Source organism: Dipodomys spectabilis, unplaced genomic scaffold (assembly GCF_019054845.1).
Source record: "Dipodomys spectabilis isolate Male_0828 unplaced genomic scaffold, ASM1905484v1 ptg000679l, whole genome shotgun sequence".
Lineage (NCBI taxonomy): Eukaryota > Metazoa > Chordata > Mammalia > Rodentia > Heteromyidae > Dipodomys > Dipodomys spectabilis.
The window spans coordinates 1,591,639-1,615,467 of NW_024871356.1; the positions used below are offsets into that span (position 1 = coordinate 1,591,639).

Here is a 23,829-nt window from a genome sequence, read left to right on the forward strand (position 1 = left end):
CCACTTCTTGTTGCACATGCCCCGTCTATGTATGAAGGTACTTTGTCCATGTTAAACAATAGGGTAGTACTCACTCTCTCAGGAGAAAAGTTCCACAGTATAACACTATGCCCATATTAGAGGATGTAGAATTTAAAGAATTTTGAGACAAACAGTGATATTAGAATTGAAAGGCTCCTTAGGGACATTTTCTTGGAGCTCATTAGTTTTCACAGGAGAAATATAAAAATTCACAAAATCTGGAACTAATTAGAAAGTATCGAATTAACACTAGATCCTAGATGTTGTGTTAGTACTAGTCACAATTGTATTATTGTTACATCAGAATCCTTCCCTACTTGCAAATGCGTATGAGGAAATGAAAGAAAGGCATTAAAGCAAAATGATATATCTTTCTATGCATTTAATCTTACTGGTGAAGGTAATGTCTGAACTCTTCCATTCAATAAAGTTTGAAGTTTATAAGAGAACTTCCTACATATAAGAATTTCTGGCAGGTTGATTGACATGGTTATTTCAGCATGGAGATATCCCTAACAAGAACTAGAGTTAAATAGAGTATATGACAGTTATGATGTGTCAATGCCTACTGAAGCATTTTCTATTCTAAAGAAAAATCAATTCCAGCAGTCTTCAGTCACATCAGTAAAGCTGTATGTTCAACCTAATACTTGCTGTTTCTTTTCCTACATTTATAATGAATAGGCTGATAAGATATCCAAACATATGTAAAGATATTTCAATAAAATTTCAAACTGATGTGGATACATGGGCCACTCGTTGGAACTGTAGGACAAATTAGGCTGGTTTGTGCTGTAGTTCAATCTATAAACTCCTGGCTAAATAAGTCTTCAAAAAATATTCACAGAATACCTCTAAGTAAAGTTCATGACAGTTATATCTGTATAATTCTTCTAAGGTCAGGATAAAAGCATTTGTTCACAACATTTAAAATCAACAGGTTCTGTTGAATTCATGGATCCAGAATTTTATGGATTCACATTCATATCTCAAAATTTTATCAAGATGACTTTCACCAAAACATTTTTTTTATTGAACTTGTCTATTTCTTTTTACTTTTCAAATCCAAATAGCATATTTCCTTCAAGATCTTCCTGCAAATTCTTTCCTTCCTTTAATTCTGTCAATGTCTGTTTACTACTTTTTTGTTTCCTTATGTATCTCTTTCTTCCAATCTTATCCACACTGGTACTCACATTGCTCCCTCTTCCGTCAGAACTTTCCTTTTCCTCTTCCCTCCAATAATGCCCCCAATTTTATTATTCTTTTTTCCTATTCATGATCGTGGATATTTTGATGATGTCTAAACAGACCTATATTTGCATCTGTTTAATATAAACTTTAGAACTATCAGATATTTTTCCCCTAAATCCATTATTTCCACCTGTGGTTCTTATCACTAAGAACATCACTAACAGAGTTACCAGCCAAACATATGGAAGCCTTTTATATTTCTTCTTACCCTTCTTACTCCCTCCTATTAGATAAGATGAATGATCAAGATTTACTCAGTTTTTATCACTAATATGATTTCTTTTTTTTGGAGCTTTTATGACTTTCTTTAATTGTGAAAATACTGTACAGAGATGTTACAATTACATGGGCAAGATAATGAGCACATTTCTTATGAAGCATTTTAGCCTACTCCTTTGTTTCCCCTTCCTATCCCTTCCCATCCTCCCCACACCCCACACCCAATCCTCCCCCCCCACCAAAGTTGTAAAGTTCGTTTTCGACATAACGACTTACACAATATGATTTCTCTGTACTTATTTTTATGCCCATAACACCAGCCTGTTTCATTTACTCATCACTGTCACCTAGTCCTAAAACAACCATTTCAAAAGTACGCTTTTCCCCCATAGTCTTTTCATATTGGTCCTCTCTATCACCAAATTACTCTCTTTGTAAGCACACAGAGTGAAGAGCTCAGACACATATTCTAGTATCATTATTTACTCACTACATTGATTGTTGGCCTTACATTTCTCATGCGTAAATCAATGTAATCTAACAGAAATAATGAAGAATATATTTGTTGACTTCTAGAGCAAGAATAAAGAAAAGTGAAGAGACCTTACATTTTCCACTTTACCTTACAAATAAGGAAAGAGTCAAATTCAGTTTGTTGGTATAAAGTCACAAATTGTTTCATGTAGAAATAAAAATAAGTTTTACCTCCTGGCTCTAAGACCTATGTCCTTTCTAGGTAACTACAGATATGAAAGTGATATTATGTAAATTGTGTCATGTCTTTACAGCTGTATTGCAGAACATACTCAATATAGCATTTGAAAACATTGGTTGCTGAATAGTATCTATATGAGAATGTTATTTGAACTAATCCCACTAAGTTGAAAACTACACTTTAGTACATCAAAATGTGGAAATAAACGATTTTATTGATAAGAAAATAATACCATCAAGAAAAGTGAGTATACATTAGAGAGACTGCAGGAATTTGGGTTTTTACGGACTCTGCCTGTTTATGTGAATGTATTTATTGATATTGAAACTCTCCTCTTGTTATTCTTATTGTATGTAATCCAATGCTGTTTATTACTATGTATTCAATGTGGGAAATCTAGCTGTAAAAATGTGTAAAGGTTTTTTTCCTTTTCAATCCCAACAATGACATTATCAGGGTACACTGCGGTCATCATCGTATCCATCAAAATTATTATTATTTTTTTTTTTTGTCGGTCGTGGGGCTTGAACTCTGGGGCTGGGCGCTGTCCCTCAGCTCTTCAGCTCAAGGCGAGCGCTCTACCACTTGAGCTACAGCGCCACTTCCGGTTTTCTGGTGGTTTATTGGAGATAGGAGTCTCATGGTCTTTCCTGCCCGGGCTGGCTTTGAACCACGATCCTCAGATCTCAGCCTCCTGAGTAGCTAGGATTACAGGCGTGAGCCACCAGTGCCCGGCATCATCAAAATTATTATTAACATCAAAATGCTAACTATTGAAAGTCTGATATGTATCTATGATTTTGCGATTATTTGTTTTTTGATTAATAATTTTAATGTTACCACTGTGCATGCATCCATATTAAAATTTTGAACAAATAGACAAAAAAACTAAAGCATATCAGGTAGCTTGACTATGTGCTTATAACAAATTATGGAATAGATTTTTGAAGTATTCCAAATTCCTAACCAGGAATTAACTTCCTCTCTCCCCACCACCACACACAAGTGTTTATGAGTTTGAACAGAATTATTTCAAGTAATATACTGCAAATTTTACTATAATATCATGTGTATATCTGAACTTCCTCTGAACTTAATAAACTCTACATTCTATTGGAATATTAGTTATTTTGTTCTAAGAAATTTTCGGAAAATAGAGTGTGTATCTTTGAATGAAAAAGTTAAAAAATATTAGCATAAAATTTTAGAGGGAGTCTGTCTTCAGAAATATACACACACACACACACACACACACACACATATATACATATATATTGTATGTAGAAAGGCATAGATTTTAGAGATTATTTTTCACCAGAAATATATACATATACCTAAATTTATGTGTAGAAAGATGTACATTATAGTGAAACAAAAATCTTAAAACATAATTAAAATTTAAAAAATACATCAAACCAAGTGCCATTGACTCACGCCTATAATTCGAACTATTCTGGGTAATGAGATCTTAGAATTGTGTTCAAAACTATCCCAGTCATAAAAGTACTTGTTAGATTCTTATCTCCAATTGACCACTAAAAACAGGAGTTAGCTCTGTGCCTCAAGTTGTAGAGTGCTGCCTTTGAGCATAAAAAGGCTTAGGGACAATGCTCAAGCCTTGCAAACAACAACGAGAACAAAAAGAACAAGAACAATAACAGCAGCATATATCACATTAATTTCATAAAAACATCTTTTAACTGCTGTGAACATTTCTGAGAATGCTTCTTTAGCCTACATCGGGGGAAGACTGGATGGGGGGCGGGGGGTTGTATGGAAAGGGATGGGAAGGGGAAACAAAGGAGGAGGCAACAGTGCTTGTTAAGAAGTGTACTCATTATCTCGCCCATGTAATTTCAACCCCTCTGTACGGTATTTTCACAATAAAAAAAAAAGACACATGAATATATGCCCCTGCAAAATGTTAAGTAACAATTATAGAATAAAGTTCGTTTTCGACATAACGACTTGTACATCTCATTGTTGCAATGGGGCCACCTGCATCCCTATTTAATTGTAACCACTCTGTACAGTATTTTCACAATAAAAAAATCTTCTATTTAAAAAAAAAAGTATAGAATATTTACCTCTATGTTATAGACATGACTATTTAGATTGCTTAAGATATTTAGGTAATGTTTAGGAATTAAAAATAATGATAATATATTGGGTCTTGTCATTTTTTCTATTTTATGATAGTAATAAAATGATATTTGCAATGATAATATAAAATTTCTCTTGTTTGTTATTTGAATTATAATAAGAGATAAACATTTTAAAATATTTCCATAGGAAAGGATCATTTTACTGGTATCAATTCTTTTGTAATTTCAAAACAATTAAGAAAATTATTCCAAGGCTGTTTTGCTCTAAGACTATATTTGTTTTCTTGTTCGAGTTTTCATATGTTAGTAGAAATTAAAATTCCAAAAATTCAATGGATATTGGCATTCAGGAACATCTTCATAGATACTAATATTGGAGTTCCTTAATTGGAATTGTTTTATTTCATTTGTTATTTTCACAAATAAATCAAGATGATTGTGTATTTTGTTTCTTTTCACTGCTATTGGCTCTTATCTTGAGAATACTTTTTTCTAGCAAAGAAGAGGAAAGCAATTGGATTGAGCAAGTAACATGGCTTTCGTAAAATGTACATGCATAGACTTAAGTCTTCTGTCATTTGCTAAAAGTTTCTTCCAGAAAATGTTATCAATTACTTATAAGTGATGCATAATTCCTAGATATTCCAGTCATCACATACACTTTTTGATTGAGTTATCTCTGTATAAACTAAAAAAAATACCAAAATAAACAAAATAAACAGAATCACATCTCAGTTTTAAAACTGTAATTTACAAAGAATTTTTAGCCAACAACGAAAACATCTTTTTAGGTATTCTGCAATTTGTGTGAATTATTTTTAACCATATATATATATTTTTTTTTTTTTTTGCTGACATGTAATTCACATGTAATATATTTATCTCCTTTTATTGTATACATTTTAGTGCTTTGGAAGTGAATGGTACAATCAGAGGTTTTCCAAGCCTAATTTTCACAAACTTGCATTTCTTCAAATAGAAATGCTATAATTTTATTGAACCCTAAGATATGTATTAAATCTTTTTTTCATGCATTTGTTTGTAACGCATTTATAAGATTGTTGCTTTGTATGTCCCTCCCCCACAGTATAACCCCTGCTTTCACTGTATTTGATGTCGGTATAATTTGTGGAGGGGAAGGGGAAAAACGAGTCGTTTAAATAAGGATACAGGTGGACCCGTTGCAGCAATGAGAAGTACAAGTTGTCAAGTCGAAAACGAATTTTACAACTTTGGTGAGGGGGGAAGGATTGGGTGGGGGGTGGGGGGAGGCTGGGAAGGGATGTGAAGGGTAAAAACAGGAGGATGCTACAATGCTTGATAGGAAATGTACTCATTATCTTGCCCATGTAATTGTAACCCCTCTGTACAGTATGTTCACAAAAATAAAAATAAAATAAAATAAAATAAAAAAACAAATGCTGTAAATTTTAGAACAGACATTAAAATAGATACAAAATTAAGTTACAGGAATTTGTCCTCCATATATCCTTTATAGTGTGTCTTTTCAAAATTTGTTTTGGGGATTATTTCCAGATTCTCACACATACTATTCAAGTGCACTGTCAATGAACTACATTCCCTGTCCAAATAAGTTTTTTACTTCTCTTTACTAATACATAGAAGTGTAATGGCTGGATCATATACAATTCTCTTTGACCTTTAGAAGACTTGAAAACTTGCTTGCAATATTGATTGCAGTATTATACAAATCATTCTGCTATCTAGAGTATATCAATTTCTCCGCAAATGCATTACTATATTTTCTGTCATCTTTTTATATTATGGTCATAGAAATGAGTTTTATTTTTATTTTTTCTTAGATACTAAAGAGGAGTTTAATTCATTTGCTCTTCTTATTGACCATTAATTTACATATGTTCTTTAAAGAAATAACCTGTTTAGGAAAAAATTTATATGTAATTAGAAGATATAAAAGTAGTTAAGACTCAAGATCAATGTCGAATTAACATTGTAGCATTAACAAATATGTGCCCTCTATCCGTTGGATATGTTTTCACTTTTTTCATAGAATTATGAAAGGTCATCAGTTGATATTAACCCATTTATTCTTGCTTTTTTTTAGCCACTAATGTTTTCCATTTCAAATGTTTAGAAACCTTTACTGATCCAATGCCATGAATTTTTACATTTACATATTATCAGTTTTTATATCTCACATTTAGTTTGATAATCATTTTTTATTTTAAATTTTTGTATAATGTTTAAGGTAGTAGTCCAAGATCATTGTTTAAATCTAGAGAAGCAATAGTGCCAATACACCTATTTTAAATTCTATTTTTATTTGATAAAGTTCATGGCATCCTTTTAAAAATCTTTTGACCATAAAACTAAGAATTTATTGTTAATAAATCTGTTACATTCTTCTGGGTGTCTGTTCTTATAGTAGAGCTATTTTGTCCTCACTACTAAACATGGTAATAAGATTCATATCTAGTATGAGGTCTCAAGCTACACCATTTTACAAGATTGTTCTGAATGATCTGTATTCCTTGAACTTACATGTGAGTTTATTGAGCAGGTGGACCAATATCCAATAACACAGTTATCTAGATGTTTGATAGTCACTCATATTTTGCACCTTGTGAAAACACAAGGCCCCAGAGATTATATATAGAAAAATGTCTTTAGAGAATGCTTGAAGCCACTAAAATTAATTTAGGAATGAGTTAAAATTTAGATAACACTACAGCATTATATACCTGAATGATAACGACTTGAGAGCTGTACTACAGAGGAGAGTGAGAGGGGACAGAATGATGGACCATATAGGAGCTGTATGCCATTAGTATTTTGTTTCTAAAGACAGAAAGACGACAGAGAAGAGAAGCAGGAAAATAATCAACTGTCCTGAAACAAGTTTCTTTTTAATCCACCTAATAGTGTGGGCTGAGAGTCAGAGAAAATTGGAAAAATAAAATAGAAAATAAAGCATTGTATAGACCTCTTACAATGTAAAGAAATTGTAATAGGAATATGATAATTATTTTCCAAAGAAATAAGAGAAAGAATAAGTAAGTCTAATGGCAAAATGAAGAGAGAAAAGAAGCAAAGTAAAACCTTTATCAATAACAAACACAAGGGTTTGAAAGTGGAAAGGCATTAGAAATATTCTAAATAACAGTAAAATTTGCTAACGTGGATAGAACATGGATCACATTTTATCATGTATAATTTTGAAAAATCACTAGTAATGAAAATTTAAAAGTCATAATTTAAAACACTACATTACAACTAGACAGTATAGTGCAGTGCAAAAACCTTGGCCTAGCATATGTGAAACCATGGATCTGACCCCCCCATCATTACAAAGTACACACAAAGCACACACACATACACACACACACAGAACCACACACACACACACACACACACACACACACACACACACACACACAAACACACCATGTACACATATTTAGAATATTGATATTATTATATTAAACCGAGGAATTTATCACAAATACTAAAAGAAGGTTAATATATGAAATAATAATATTGCTCATACTATTTAAAAGTTTAGGAGAAATAAAAGACAATATACTTGGATTCTTATAGAATAAGTAAATTGAAAATTAAGAAATAGAACACATGAGAACCTTTGCAAACATGTTTTAAGTAATAAACATTTTGAAACATGTATCGTTTTATTTTGACAAAAGATTGAGGTTACTTGTGTTTTAACTCAACATTTAGAATATGATATCCAGGTGCGTGCTCCATATCTTGCTATTGATGGCTATATCTCTAATCATTTCACTATGGATATTTTTAGAATAAGGTCTCATAGTTTCCCAGGCTCTCCTGAATTACAAACCTATTTGCAGTTCCTCCTATAGCTAGAAAATGAAGCCACAAATCACCATGCCCAGCTCAAACTTTTTTAATTCAAGTACAAGAAAGTAAATTTTCAAAAAGTGACCAGATAATGAAGCCTTTCTTAATAAAGTATGTGTTTCTTGAAAATACAGGTAGTATTTGTTACCTGGAAAAATATGTTTAGAACTATAAGAAAATAAATTTATTTAAATTCACCAACCATATAAAATTAAGAAAATAATTTTATCTATTCACATGTTAAATATTTTAAAAGCAAAATATATGTGTCTGATTAATTTACATGTGTGAAAATCATGCAATTAAATTAACTAAGCCTACAGCTCTGAAAAAAGAATTACCCTAATGAAACAAAAGAAAATAAGTAATTAAGTTCAAAATTTGAAATTTAGAAAATAAAATGAAGTGTACTCTTTAGGTGACAAGTAAATGTAAACCTTCTGTATATCAATTTTATAATAAAAATGCATGAACAAAGAAAGAAAAAGTACCCATTGATCAATAGCAATTGCAAAAGCATCAGTAGTTGTATGAGTGTACAAAAAAATCGATGGAGGGGATAACAATGTTCCTTCCATAAGGAATGTACTCATTATCTTACTTATGAAAATGTAACCCCTAAGTAAATTACCTTGACAATAAAATTAAATTGAAATTAAAAATAAACCAAAGAATATACCAATTAAGAATTCTTAGATGGAATGCTCTTCCTCCATCAGAAAAAATGACATTGCCCCATTTTTTAGGAAATGGAAACACTTGAAAAAATTATATTGACTTAATTAAGCCAGGCCCAAAGAAACATAGGTTCCATGGTTTCCCTTATTTGCAATAACTAGTATTTGTCTGAGTCAAGTAGGAAAGGTCAGATAAGTTCATGTTAGATGAAATGAACCTCAAGATAAGTATTCAAATTTTTTTTCTTTCATGCGATTATTTCCAACATATTTATGACATTATTTCTTTGTTGTTTTATATGTCCCTCCCCCACGGTATAACCCCTGCTTTCACTGTATTTGCTGTTGGTATAATTTTTGGAGGGGAAGGGAAAAAACAAATAATTTAAATAGGGATACAGGTGGGCCCATTGCAACAATGAGATGTACAAGAGGTTATGTCGAAAAACAAACTTTACAACTTTGGCTGTGGAGGGGCGGAGGATTGGGTTGGGGGGGAGAGGAGGGGATGGGGACGGATGGGAAGTGGAAACAAAGGAGGAGGCAACAATGCTTGATAAGAAATGTACTCATTGTCTTGCCCATGTAATTGTAACCCCTCTGTACAATATTTTAACAATAACAAAAATTCTTAGAAGCCATTGGTTAAAAACTTAGTAAAGAACTGCCCCAAGTACACAAGGAATATATTTTGATGATACAATTTAAATACTTAAACTTCAACAGAGAAGCAAAAAGTTTAAAAACTGTTACACAGTAAAGTAATAAATCAGTATATATTACTATAATAATCATTAGACGAATTTTTAGTGGTAGTCAAATATGTAAGAAATGAGGCAATTTGCCATTCGTTTGCACTTAAGAAGAGAGGAAGAATTTTCTAGGTCCTTTTAAATATATCATAAGTTTAACGAAGAAACTATTCTGCCATATCATATGATAATCAGATAAAGATTATATTAGAGCAAAGAACAGATGCTACTATGTTTTTGGATGTTAAGGTATATACTTATTTTGGTGGGGATTTCAACTTGGTGTATTGTTCTTGCTAGGCAGGCATCATATCAGTTGTTAATTTTAGGGTAGGGGTTCCCTTTCCACAAGAACATGCACCTGATCTGTCCTTTTAGCCTTCCCATCATCAAAGGCATCAGAGTTGCACTATCTACCATGGCTGGCCTTGATCCTGCAGTCCTTCAAATTTTAGTCTCTAGATAGTGCAAGATGGTGGAAATGATCCAATGCACCCAGTTATAGATTAAGGAAGTCCACTAAAATGTGGCCTGGGTTCTGTTCTCAAGCCTCCTAAGTAGTTAAGAGTACAGTTGGGAGCGCTGGTGCCAAGCAGTAAATATTTTTAAACAATTAGACATATATGACTTAGACTTGTGATTACCTCAGGAAAAGTATAAAACAGCAGTGAAGCATAGAGTACAGGCAGCATTTTAACAAGCTACTCAGAGACTGAATCAGCTTAGCTAGCTACTCGGGAGGCTGAGATCTGAAGACCACTGTTCAAAGCCAGTCCAATCATGACAATACATGTGATTATCTCCAAAAAACCATAAGTGGAGTAGTGGCTTAAGTGGTAGACCACTCTCCTTGACCAGAAGCTTTGGGATAGTGTCTAGGCACTCTCAAGCCTCAGCAATGAATAATGCATGCATGAGCAATGCACATGCGTGTGTGTGTACACGCACATGTGTGCATGCACACACACACGGAAATGATTATTTCAATGCAGAGTTCTTTAATTTTTTACCGTGCTGTACTTTATTTCCCTGTATTAGTTCACCAATCAACAAAGTCAGCTAAGCACCTATTTACATACAACTCATCATGTTTCTCTAAAGTCTACTCTCTTTTTGGAAGCCTGCTTTTATTTGACATAAAAGTAAATTATTCAGGAGGTCAAGTAATCTCCCTCAACTCTGTAGTGTTACCTGATTTTTTAGGCTCTCCCTAGCAATATGATTCTGTGAAATCCTGCATCAAGCAGCGTATTTCATTCACGGGAAGGGAAGCCTCTGTCAAACAATTAGTAATAGGTTTTTCTCCTCCTGGCAAGCATCTGAGTTTTATTATATTTGTATAATTCATGATAAGTCTGTGAATGCCAAAGACTGCTGTGAAAATAAAAAGACCCTTCTCAGTGATAAGCATTTGTGTACCATTCCTAGATATGAAGATGTTTAAATATTACTGAAATTGGTTTGGAATAAATAAAGTTCAGCTTGACTATCTTGAGAAAGAAGAATTGGTTTCTCAGCACTTTAGGTAAGAACTTGAGTGAAAGAAACCAAATGAAAAATGAGGAACCACTGAATACATATATTCAAATGAAACAAACGAACCCCAAAAAAACACAAATTAATTCAGTACTCAAGAACCTGCAGGAAATGCAAAGATTTATTTAAAAAATCAGCTATGGTAAGCTTATGAAAAACCTGACTATATGGGAGTCTACTGTTGTGAGCATAGTGGTTAAAGCCCAGACTGGACATAAAGATCTGTACACAATGCCAGACACCTGTTAATCTAAATTCCAGGAAGAATAACATCAAGTGGACTGAGCCCATGATCATACACAAGTAGGAAGCCAGATTCTATCTGAAAATTAATCTGGATAATTTAGGGCTGGGGGCATGACAAACTGGTAAGAACACCCATTTAGGAGACACAAGACACTATATTCAAACTTTAATATTATGGATGTTAAAGAAAAAAGCTATGACTTCAAAGAATTGGAATAATCGTAAGATTTGAGTATTTGTGGGGAGAAAAATCCATTAGAGAGATAGAGTGAACCCATGTTGCAATGCTTTCTACTTAAGTGATAATGTTATGTGGTACTCCAGACATAACAGAGTTACCTTGCAAAAATAACTGAGCATGGATGTGCATTTGGGTGATGAAAATACTCTATTTACACAGGTATTATTTAAATAGATTTTTTCGGTAGATAGTAGTTTTTGAAATAAGAGCCTGGTTGATATCCCTGAGCATTTTCTCCACATGTGACCACTTAATTTATTTTTAATTAATTAATTAATTAATTAGTTTGATGCTAATACTAGAGCTTGAAGTCAGGGCCTGGCTCTGTCTCAGAATTTGTCATTTTTTTGTTTTAGTTTTCTCAAGGCTAGCATTCACTGCTTGTACCATAGCTCCATTTCTAGCTCCATAGCTCCATTTCTAGCTTTTGCTGGTTACTTTCAAATCAAGATCTAATGGACTTTTTTTTCTTGGTCTGGTTTCAAACCACAATTCTCAGATTTCTTCTTTCTGATTAGCTAGGATTAAAGCCATGATCCACCAGTGTGGCTTCTACTTTTTCCTCTATACTTATTTAATGCACATATTTAGATAATAATATAAACTGAGAGTATAGAAGAAAGATGTACAGTCATGATATTGTCCTGTCACAAATTCAAGTTAGTAAAGTAAATTTCTTCCTAAGACCATACAAAAAAATACCATAATATAGTGTAAGAGAACTCAGTATTGAACAGACGAGCTTTAAGAGCTTTATAATAGATCCATTATTTATTGTTACTCAACATTAGGAAAAATGTATAATGCAGTAAGTAAAATGGAAGTCCTTTGGAAGACTACATAAATTCCTTGTTTTTTAAAAGACACTTGTTTTCATCTAAAAAAAAATAGGCCTCTCTATTGTCTTCGTGTGATTTTGATGATTGAATATGCTTAATGAAAAGTCAAACTGTATTAGTAGTCCTTTATTATCAATTCTGACTTTTTCTTTTTGGAGAATATAATGATCAAAGCAATAGTTCAGAATCAGCAAGCAAGAGGTCAGAATCATGCTTCCAGTGCAAGTGGGTCACCAGTAAGTAATCCTCAATACCAGTTTCCACAAAGTTTTCTCACAGATACAATCAGCCTGCCTTTTCTAGCTGCTTTCCTAGCCTGTACCTATTCCTTCATTGTACAGGAAAAGTGTGATTCAACTGATTTCAGTGAGATCTGTTACTAGTGCTATCAAGGATTTAGATTCTTATGTAGGCTATTAAAAAGGTATTTACTAATTTCAAGTAAATACATAAACTCTATTTCCATCTTTTTTTAAAAAAAAATTTCTGCTTGTTCTATAAATTGATCAGAGGCATGGATTTTGTGGATAGCTCATCTCTGTCTTTCATGGCTCTCATAGATAATATGATTGCTCCATAATTATCCTAATTTATATTGTTTTATATTTTGGGTTGCATCATTTCACTTTCTGCACTGCCATTTCCCAAATCATTTATATAGGAGGCATTATTTCACATTTTCTCATTCCTAGAATAAGTTGCACATGAGGACACCACTGGTCCTCATTTTCAGTCTGTACCTTTGAATATGGAGGAACATCTTTCCTCTGCTCTCCATTTATTCCCTAATCTCCAGTTAGAATAATTTCGAATAGTAAAAATGGAAAAAGAAAATAAATCATGGTGAAAAAACATAGGCAGAGAATTCACCAGATATTTCTGACCAGTTCAACCAACATGAACTATTAGGGAAATACATGGACACCTCATTTCCACTGGCACTCAATGTATCTGGTTAGGCAATTCTAATGAAGATGAGGAACAAGATGAAAATGTGAGGAATGATAAAAATTGCAAGAAAAAAAATGGAGAAGGATCCAAGCAAATTTCTTCTTTGGGCTGCTGAAAATAACCAGCTTACTACAGTGCAGAGAATACTTTCCAAAAAGGCTACTCATGTGAATACTAGGGATGACGATGAGTATACCCCTCTTCATCGGGAAGCCTACAGTGGACACTTAGACATTGTCCGTGAGTTGGTGGCTCAAGGGGCACATGCAATAACTGTAGATGGCTGGACACCCCTGCACAGTGCATATACGTGTAATAATACCAGAGTGGCTTCTTTCTTCTTCATGATGCAGATACCAATGCCCAAATTAAACGCTTTTTGACCCCCTTGCATCTTGCTGCTGGTAATTGAGATAGCAAAAATACACTGGAACTGTTGAACCAATATGTCAAACCAGGTCTGAAGAACCACTTGGAAGAAACTGCATTTGATATTACCAAAAGGATAAGTATGTATCACTACCTCTTTGAAGTTGTGGAAGGCTGTACAAATTGTTCTCCTAAATCCTAATGATTCGGTTAATTTTCTTAAATTTCAAAAATGTCATTAATTCCTTTTTGTCAATACAACATATTTTCACAATCCAAATAAAAACAATATCTTATAGTAACAATTCATGGATTCTGTGGAGTTCTTCAAAGTGAATTGTCTGCTTTTGATGTCAAAATGTATTCAAGAGTTTTTGTATACATCTATAATGATTTATGCAGAGTTTGTGATTTTGTTGATCGGAAATAATTTTAACTTATCTGTTGAAATGAGTAGTATAGAAACTAAAGATATTTCCGGTGTTTGTCTGAAAAAGTATATTTTAAAATATTCTATATTCTATGTTTGCATAGTGTCCATAATCTATTTTATTCTCTCCTAGATATAATACATTGAATTCTACATTGTTTTATAACATATAGTTTCATTAATGTGTCCTTTCAGATTGCATTCCATACAGAAACAGTTTAAGATTCCTTTTTTTTCCCCTAGGTCCTTTTAGTATTATATTTCTTTGGGATAAAACAACCATGTTGTCTAATTTCAAAAGTTGTGTAAAGGTTATGCTATGTAAAGGCCTTTCTAAGGTGAAAATTTAATACACTGATGTCAAAGTAACTTTTAATTATATGAATTAGGTGTATTGTTACACTTGTAATTTTGTAATCAACTTTTTAATAGCTGTTTTTCATTTCTTGCATCTGAAGAATGAAAAATTTTGAATACTTCACGAATTTTCATATCATCCTTGTACAAGTGCCATGTTAATCTCTGTATTGTTGTAATTTTGGTATACAAGCTGCTGAAGAATGTAGTATCCTGTAAATTTTAGTAGTTAATGATGAAATATTTATACAGGCTTATATGCTTAGGTGCCTATTTGTAACAAGGAAACCTTATTGTTCCTAAAAATGCTATTAATCTTATTTCCCTAAAATTCTGTGAATAGTTGAAAAAAATATGTTGTACAGTTGATTGCTCACATTTGCAATTTTTTTGTCAATTACTATTTTAAGTCTTTTTCACTTAGAATTTGATCAAACTTTCAAGTATTAATAGCTAAGTCCAAAGGAGACGGCTTTTTCAAGTACTTATTTATCCAACTGTGTTAGATCTGTGGAGCCAATGGATTCAAAGTAAGCCTTGTTTAAGAGCTACTTCTAAACATACGCAGCTGAGATTTTCCCAAATGAGGTCTTACTGGCACAAATGTCTACCTGACCCTTTACCCTTCTTCCATGTAGGAATAGACCAACCAGAATATCTTACTCTGACAGCATAGATTGTATTAGTGGAACAAATCTAATCTTAGTTACAAGGGATCATAGAGAGATGAACAGTTCAGCCAGAACTGTTCATACTAGAAGGCATTTTATCAAAATATGATTGTTTATGATACCTACCATTTCAAATGTAGCTAAAACCAAGAAAGTGAAAAATTGTTCATATTCATGATTACCTAATGTCTTGGCCTGTCTACCTTCCAAAAAGGCAGGAACTTACACTACTGCCATTTTATCACCAAATATTTTCATAGTTGCAAGAGAAGTCCATATATTTCTCTTCAATATTAGGTCTTAAATTGGTAATGTTTTTTATTATTATTTTTATTTTTATTGTGAACAAAATGTACAGAGGGGTAACATTACATGGGCAAGATAATGAGTACATTTTTTATCAAGTATTGCAACCTCCTCCTTTGTTACCCTTCACATCCCTTCCCAGCCTCCCCCCGACCCCCACCCAATCCACATCCCAACCAATGTTGTAAAGCTCGTTTTCGACATGACAACTTGTACTTCTCATTGTTGCAACAGGTCCACCTGTATCCTTAAACGACTTGTTTTTCCCTTTCTCCTTCACAAATTATACCGACATCAAATATAGTGAAAGCAGGGGTTATAATCTGGGGGAGGGACATACAAAGCAACAAAAAGATAATCTTACAAGTGCGTTAGAAACAAATGCATGAAAGAAAAGAAACATTTAAATACATATCTAAGGATTCATTTTCCTAACATCACATTATCTGACCTTTTCTGCTTGACTCATACATATACTAGATATTGCAAATAAGAGAAACCATGGGACCTAGGTTTCTTTGGGCCTGGCTTACTTCACTTAATATAATTTTTTCCAAGTCTTTCCATTTCCTAACAAATGGGGTAATGCCATTCTTTCTGATGGAGGCATAGAATTCCATTGTGTATATATACCACATTTTCTTGATCCATTCATGTACAGAGGGGCATCTGGATTGGTTCCATATCTTAGCTATGATAAATAATTCTGCAATAAACATAGGTGTGCTGATAGCTATAGTGTGGTCTTGTTTGTAAACGTTTGGGTAAATGCCCAAAAGTGGGATTGCTGGGTCATAGGGGAGCTGAATGTGAAGTTTTTTGAGGAGTGGTTGTACAGGTTTACACTCCCACCAACAATGCAGTAAGATTCTTTTCTGTCCACATCCCCTCCAGCATCTGTTGTTATTAGAGTTTTCCATTTTTGCCATTCTAACTGGGGTGAGGTGGTATCTCAATGTTGTCTTTTTTTTTTTTTTTTTTTTTTTTTATTTTATTTGAAAACATACTGTACAGAGGGGTTACAATTACATGGGCAGGAAAATGCATACATTTCTTACCAAGCATTGCAGCCTCCTCCTTTGTTTACCCTTCACCTCCCTTCCCAGCCTCCCCCCTCCCCCCCACCGAATCATACCCCCCCTCCCTCCCCCCCACCAACATTGTAAAGCTGGTTTTGACATGACATTTTGTACTTCTCATTGTTGCAACAGGTCCACCTGAATCCTTAAACGACTTGTTTGTCCCCGTCTCCTCCACATGTTATACTGACATAAAATATAGTGAAAGCGGGGGTTACACTGTGGGGGAGGGACATAGAAAGCAACAAAGAAATAATATTATAAATGCGTTAGAAACACATGCATGAATGAAACAAAAACATTAAAATACATATTTGAGGGTTCGTTTTCCTAACATCACATTCTCTGACTTTTTCCGCTTGACTCATACCTATACTAGATATTGCAAATAAGGGAAACCATGGGACCTATGTTTCTTTGGGCCTGGCTTACTTCACTTAATATAATTTTTTCCAAGCCTTTCCATTTCCTAACAAATGGGGCAATGTCATTCTTTCTGATGGAGGCATAGAATTCCATTGTGTATATATACCACATTTCTTGATCCATTCATCTACTGAGGGGCATCTGGGTTGGTTCCATATCTTAGCTATGGTAAATAATGCTGCAATAAACATAGTTGTGCTGGTAGCTTTAGTGTGGTCTTGTTTCTAAACATTAGGGTAAATGCCCAAAAGTGGGATTGCTGGGTCATAGGGGAGTTCTATGTGAAGTCTTTTGAGGAACCTCCATACTGCTTTCCAAAGTGGTTGAACAAGTTTACATTCCCACCAACAATGAAGTAAGGTTCCTTTCTGTCCACATCCCCTCCAGCATCTGTTGTTGTTAGAGTTCTTGATTTTTGCCATTCTAACTGGAGTGAGGTGATATCTCAATGTTGTTTTGATTGCATTTCTTTTATGGCTAGGGATGTTGAACATTTCTTCATGTGTCTATTGGCCATCCTTCTTTCTTCTTCAGAGAAGTTTCTCTTTAAGTCTTTCGCCCACTTATTTATTGGGCAGTTGTTTCTTTGAGGATTTGTTGTTGGGGGGTTTAATTTTTTGAGTTCCAAGTATATTTTAGATATGAGACCCTTGTCCGTTGTATGGCTAGTAAAGATCTTCTCCCAATCCGTGGGCTTTCTATTGATCTTGCTAGCTATGTCATTTGCCCTGCAGAAGCTCTGCAACCTTATACAATCCCATTTGTCCAACCTTTCTTTGATTTGTTGTGTTTCCGGGTCTCTATTCAGAAAATTTCGGCCTGAGCCGAGGAGACCCAGGGTTTCTCCTATTCCATCCTGTAATGTTTTCAGAGTGTCTGCTTTGAATTCAAGGTCTTTGATCCATTTGGAGTTGATTCTGGTGCAGGGTGATATATAAGGATCTAGCTTTAGTTTTCTACATGTAGTTAACCAGTTTTGCCAGCACCATTTACTGAAGAGGCTGTCTGTCTTCCATTCTATTGTTTTAGCTCCCTTATCGAAGATTAGATGGCTATAGGTCTGTAGGTTCATTTCTGGGTTTTCAATTCTATTCCATTGGTCCTGAGGTCTGTTCTTATGCCAATACCAAGCTGTTTTGATTACTATGGCTTTATAGTAGAGTTTGAAATTTGGTATTGATATTCCTCCAGCAGTGTTCTTTCCGTTGAGGAGCGTTTTTGTTATTCGGGGTCTTTTATTGTTCCATATGAATTTTTGGATTGCCTCTTCTATTTCCTTGAAGAATGAGGGTGGAATTTTGATAGGTATTGCGTTGAATTTGTAGATAGCCTTGGGAAGTATTGCCATTTTCACAATGTTAATCTTTCCAATCCAGGAGCATGGGAGGTTTTGCCATTTTTTAAGTTCTGTGTTGATTTCCTTTTTCAAGATTTTAAAATTTTCATCATAGAGGTCCTTCACTTCTTTAGTTAAGTTAATTCCTAGGTATTTTATTTTTTGTGGGGCTATTACAAATGGAGTTGCTTTCCTAATTTCAGCCACACTTTTCTCATTGTTGGCATACAGAAAAGCCATGGATTTTTGGGGGTTAATTTTATAACCTGCTACTTTGCCAAAGTTTTGAATCAGCTTAAGTAATTTGGGAGTGGAGTCTATGGGATTCTTTAAATACAAGATCATGTCATCTGCAAAGAGGGAGAGTTTTATTTCTTCTTTCCCTATTTGGATCCCCTTTATGTCTGCATCTTGTCTTATTGCTGTAGCTAGGCATTCTAACACTAGATTGAAGAGAAGTGGAGAGAGTGGGCATCCTTGTCTTGTTCCTGAGTTAAGAGGAAATGGCTTTAGTTTTTCACCATTGAGTATAATGCTGGCTGTAGGTTTGTCATATACAGCCTTTATTGTATTGAGGAATGTTCCATGGATTCCTAATTTTTCCAAAACCTTCATCATAAAGGGGTGTTGGATCTTGTCGAATGCTTTTTCTGCGTCTATTGAGATAACCATGTGGTTCTTATTCTTGCTCCTGTTGATGTGATGAATAATATTAATTGATTTGCGTATATTGAACCAGCTTTGCATCCCTGAAATGAATCCTGTTTGATCGTGGTATATGATTTTTTGGATGAATTGTTGAAGTCGGTTGGCCAAAATTTTGTTGAGAAGTTTTGCATCAATGTTCATCAAAGAAATGGGTCTATAGTTCTCTTTCTTTGATGAGTCCCTGCCTGGTTTTGGGATGAGGGTTATGATGGCTTCATAGAATGTGTTCGGTAGTGAGCTTTCTCTTTCAATTTCATTGAAGAGTTGGAGGAGAATTGGTGTGAGCTCTGTTTGAAGGCCTTGTAAAATTCCGCTGTAAAACCATCTGGTCCTGGACTTTTCTTAGCTGGGAGGTCTCTTATTGCTGTTTCTATTTCAATGCTTGATATGGGCCTGTTAAGATAGTTTAACTCATCTTGGTTTAGTTTTGGCATGTCAATATTTGCTAGGAAGAGGTCCATTTCTGTCAAGTTCTCAAACTTATTAGCATAAAGTTTTGAGAAGTATTCCCTTATAATGTTCTGAATCTTGGTTGTTTCCGTGGTGATGTTTCCATTCTCATCTCCGAGTTTATTAATTTGGGTGTGTTCTCTTGTTTTTCTGATAAGATTTGCTAAGGGTCTGTCAATTTTGTTAAGTTTTTCGAAGAACCAACTCTTTGTTTTGTTGATTCTTTCTATAGTTTTTTTGGATTCTAATTCATTTAATTCTGATTTAATTTTGATTATTTCTTTCCGTCTACTGGATTGGGGTTTATCTTGCTGCTCTTTTTCAAGGAGGTTTAGATGCGTCATTAAATTGCTAGTTTCAGATATCTCCAATTTGTTGATGTAGGAGCTCAGAGCTATAAACTTGCCTCTGAGTACTGCCTTTGCTGTGTCCCAGAGGAGCTGGTAATTTGTGTGTTCATTTTTGTTGAATAGCATGAACATTTGAATTTCCTTTCTAATCTCTTCCATGACCCACTCATGATTCAGCAGTGTGTTGTTCAGCCTCCATGTGATACCGGACTTTCTTTGGTGGCTTTTGGTGTTGAGTTCTAATTTTATTCCCTTGTGGTCAGAGAGAATGCAAGGTATAACTTCAATGTTTCTGAATTTAGACAAGTTTGCTTTGTGGCCTAAAATGTGGTCTATTTTAGAAAACGTTCCATGTGCTGCTGAGAAAAACGTGTATTCTGATGCTGCTGGGTGAAATGTTCGGTAAATGTCTGTTATGTCTAGTTGATCTATGCAGCTGTTTAGATCTGTGGTTTCTCTGTTGAGTTTTTGCCGAGTTGATCTATCTAGTGGGGAGAGTGGTGTGTTAAAATCCCCAACTATTAATGTCTTTGGATCTATATGGGATTTGAGGGAAAGTAGTGTTTCTTTGATAAATTTGGGTGCTCCATTGTTTGGTGAATAGATATTTAGAATTGTAATATCCTCCTGAAGGAGAGATCCTTTAATTAGTATGTAGTGACCTTCTTTATCTCTTTTCACGAATTTTAATTTGAAGTCTATTTTATCTGATATTAGGATTGCAACTCCCACCTGTTTATGGGGTCCGTTTGCTTGGTAGATTTTGTTCCAGCCTTTAACATTGAAAATGTGTTTGTTTTTACGGGCAAGATGTGACTCCTGCAGGCAGCAGATAGAAGGGTCTTGTTTTTTAATCCAACTAGACAGTCTATGTCTCTTAATTGGAGAGTTCAGTCCGTTAACATTAAGAGGTAGGACTGAGAGGTATTTGGGAGTTCCTGCCATGTTATCTACCTTTTTGGGGGCTGCGAAAACTGGGTTCTTCCTATCGTTCTTGGATTCTCAGTTTGGGTGCAGTTTCTTGGCCTTTATTGCGGTCTTGTTGGTTTTCTATGTGTAGGACATCTTTAAGAATCTTTTGTAGGGCTGGTTTGGTGGAGATGTATTGTTTCAATTTTTCTTTGCTATGAAAGGTTTTTATTTGGCCTTCGGTTATGAAGGAGAGTTTAGCTGGGTACAGTATTCTTGGTTGATAGTTGTTTGTTTTTAGGGCATGGCATACATCGTTCCAGGCTCTTCTTGCTTTGATTGTCTCTGCTGAGAAATCTGAGGTGATTGTAATTGGTTTCCCTTTATAAGTGATTACCCTTTTCTCTCTGACAGCTTTAAGGATCTTTTCCTTGTTCTGAGTTGATCCTGTGTGGATTATAATGTGGCGGTGGGATGTCCTATTCTGGTCTGGTCTATTTGGGGTTCTAAAGGCTTCTTGTATCTGGACAGGCCTATCTTTTTGCATGTTTGGGAAGTTCTCTGCTAGGATCCTGTTAAACAAATTTCCTAGACCATTAACTTCTGTTTCTAGGTGCTCCTCTACACCCATTATCCTTTGATTAGGCCTTCTGATGGTGTCTTCCAGGTGTTGGATAGATCTATCATATTTCTTGGACTTGTCTTGGATGGTTGTATGCTCTTTCTCTATAATATCTAGGCTGTCTTCAATCCCTGAGATTCGATCTTCTGCATGGTCTAACCTGCTGTCAAGACTCTCTACTTTGTTTTTTATCTCTTTTCCTTCTAGTTGGTCAGCTTTGATGGCTTCAAGTTCTTTGTTGAAGCTCTGTTTTAGGTCTTGTATGAATTTCTTTACTTCCTTAATTTGGTGTTCAGTGTTTGTCCTCAAATCACTTAGTTGATTGGTTATGGTTTCTTTGGGCTCCCATTCCTTCTGTTGGGTTCCATTCAGCATTCCCTTTGTGGTCTCCCTGACTTCCTTCAGCTCTTTGTTAATGGATTTCATGAATGCCTTTAGTGATCTTTGTGTGTTCTCTACCTGGTCTCTCAATTCCTGTATTACTCTTTGATTAGCTTCCTCCCGTCCGTGGGATTCCTGCAGATCTCTTTGAGTGTTCTCAGCCTGCTCACGCCATTCCTCCCTTTCTCTTTGAGTATTCTCAAGTTGTTCACGCAAATCCTGTATCAGTTTTTGAGTAGCTTCCTCACGCTTATGATATTCCTGTATAAACTTCTGGGATGCCTCCTCTCTCTCCCTGTCACGCTCATACAGAGTCCTTTGTACATTGTCAAACTTTTCATTTATCATGTTTGCCAGCAGTGTTTGTAGAGCTGTTTGGGAACTCTCCTCTGGATTATTCATTATCTGTTCTAACCCCTGATTATCAAGATTGGGAATTGAGATACCCGAATTTGCCATTTTTCTTGTGTTTTTCCGGCTTACTCTGCCCATTTGAGATGAAGATAGCACCAGTTTTGTGCTAGAACACTATCTTAAGGCAACCATGAACCAAAGTTTGCATTTGTACAGTCAATAGTCTACAGATACAATCTAGTTCAACAGATACATCTATTCGACATCAAACAACTATATGTTAAAGGACTTTGAACCACAGAGAAGGATTTGGAAAACCAGAAATTATTAGGGTTAGGGAGAGATGTGGGTTAAAAATAGGAATAGATTGGTGTGGGGAGGCACAGGGAGAGTTAACTATGTCCTAATCACAGTGCAGGAAATAGGTTGGGTAGGATGCAAGTAGAGAGAGAGAGAGAAAGAAGAAAGGGAAAGGGGAATGAAAAGAGAACAGAAAAAAAAATAGAAACGTAAAAATTAATGTTATTTTAGAGATTAAAAGACCATCTATTTATAGAGGAATATGAATATGTTGAGAGAAAGGGAGGGACATAGAGGAGATGCGGAAAACTTTAAAAAAATGCTTAAAATATTATATAGGTATAAAGAGGTAGTACTGCTATTAATGAATTTAAGTCTCAGAGGTTTTGAATTGAGTAATAAGTTTGTGGGTTAAGTGTGTACACAATGGGGGGTAGGGTCTACTGGTTAACTATGGGTTTATCTGAGGATGTGCAGGACAAGAGTTAAGTCACATAAAGAAGAACAAAGAGGAAAAGATGGAAATGATAGGAAAGTGAGAAGAAAAGATCAGAAGTTCAGTAGAGCTAGACAAAAAACAAAAAGATAATTAAGAATGAAAGAAAAAGAGAAAGAAGACAAGAAAAGAAAGGAAAACACACATTCACGTATTCCTAAAATAAAAATTATAAGAGGAGAAAAGAAAAAAAAAAAAAAGTTAATGGAAAACAATTATTTTTTCAGAAGAGGCAAAAATTAAAGATTAATAAAAGTTTTAGAAAAGCAAAAAAAATTTTTTTATATATATAAGGTAACAAAAAACGAAGAAAAAAAAAACAAAACAAAAAAAAAGAAAAAAAGAAAAGAAGAAGAAAAAAAAAAAAAAAAAGGTCTTTGATTTTTTTGGGGGGGGGGGGAGGGGTGGGAAGAGTCCTGTATCTCCCTTTTGTCTGTAACCAGAGTCTGGTTGGAGTCTCTGGTCAGCTTGAGGTCCTGTGGCTTGATTGGTTTCTTAAGTCAGTTTGTTGGAACAGGCAGAAAAATGCTCTGCTTTACCCAAGATTTTGAGATTCCCCCTCCCAGGTTAGTTTACTGGGAGGGTGATCTGCTTTGAGAATCACAAAAGAGGGGGATGCAGTGATGAGACTAGGTTCTGGGTAGAGTTGAGGCCTTTCAGCAAACAGTAGCTTTTCCCTGGGGCTATTTTGTGAAAAAAAACTCACAGCACCCAGCCTGGAGCCATTCTCAGGGTTTCTGTTTTTCAATTGATTGTGGTGGCTGCTAGAGGGAGGGGCAGCCTCTGGCTCTGGTTTCCCGGTGAGGAGAGCCACTCCAATGGCTGGCGCCTGAGCTGGGTGACTTTTCCCTGGATGGAACTGAGTCTGTGA

At 34.8% G+C, this 23,829-nt stretch overlaps 1 pseudogene; it reads right to left on the reverse strand.

Moving 5' to 3' along the window:
• Positions 1-14,675: 14,675 nt before the first annotated feature.
• Positions 14,676-14,775, reverse strand: LOC122101718 (annotated as a pseudogene).
• Between the last annotated feature and the right edge of the window lie 9,054 nt (positions 14,776-23,829).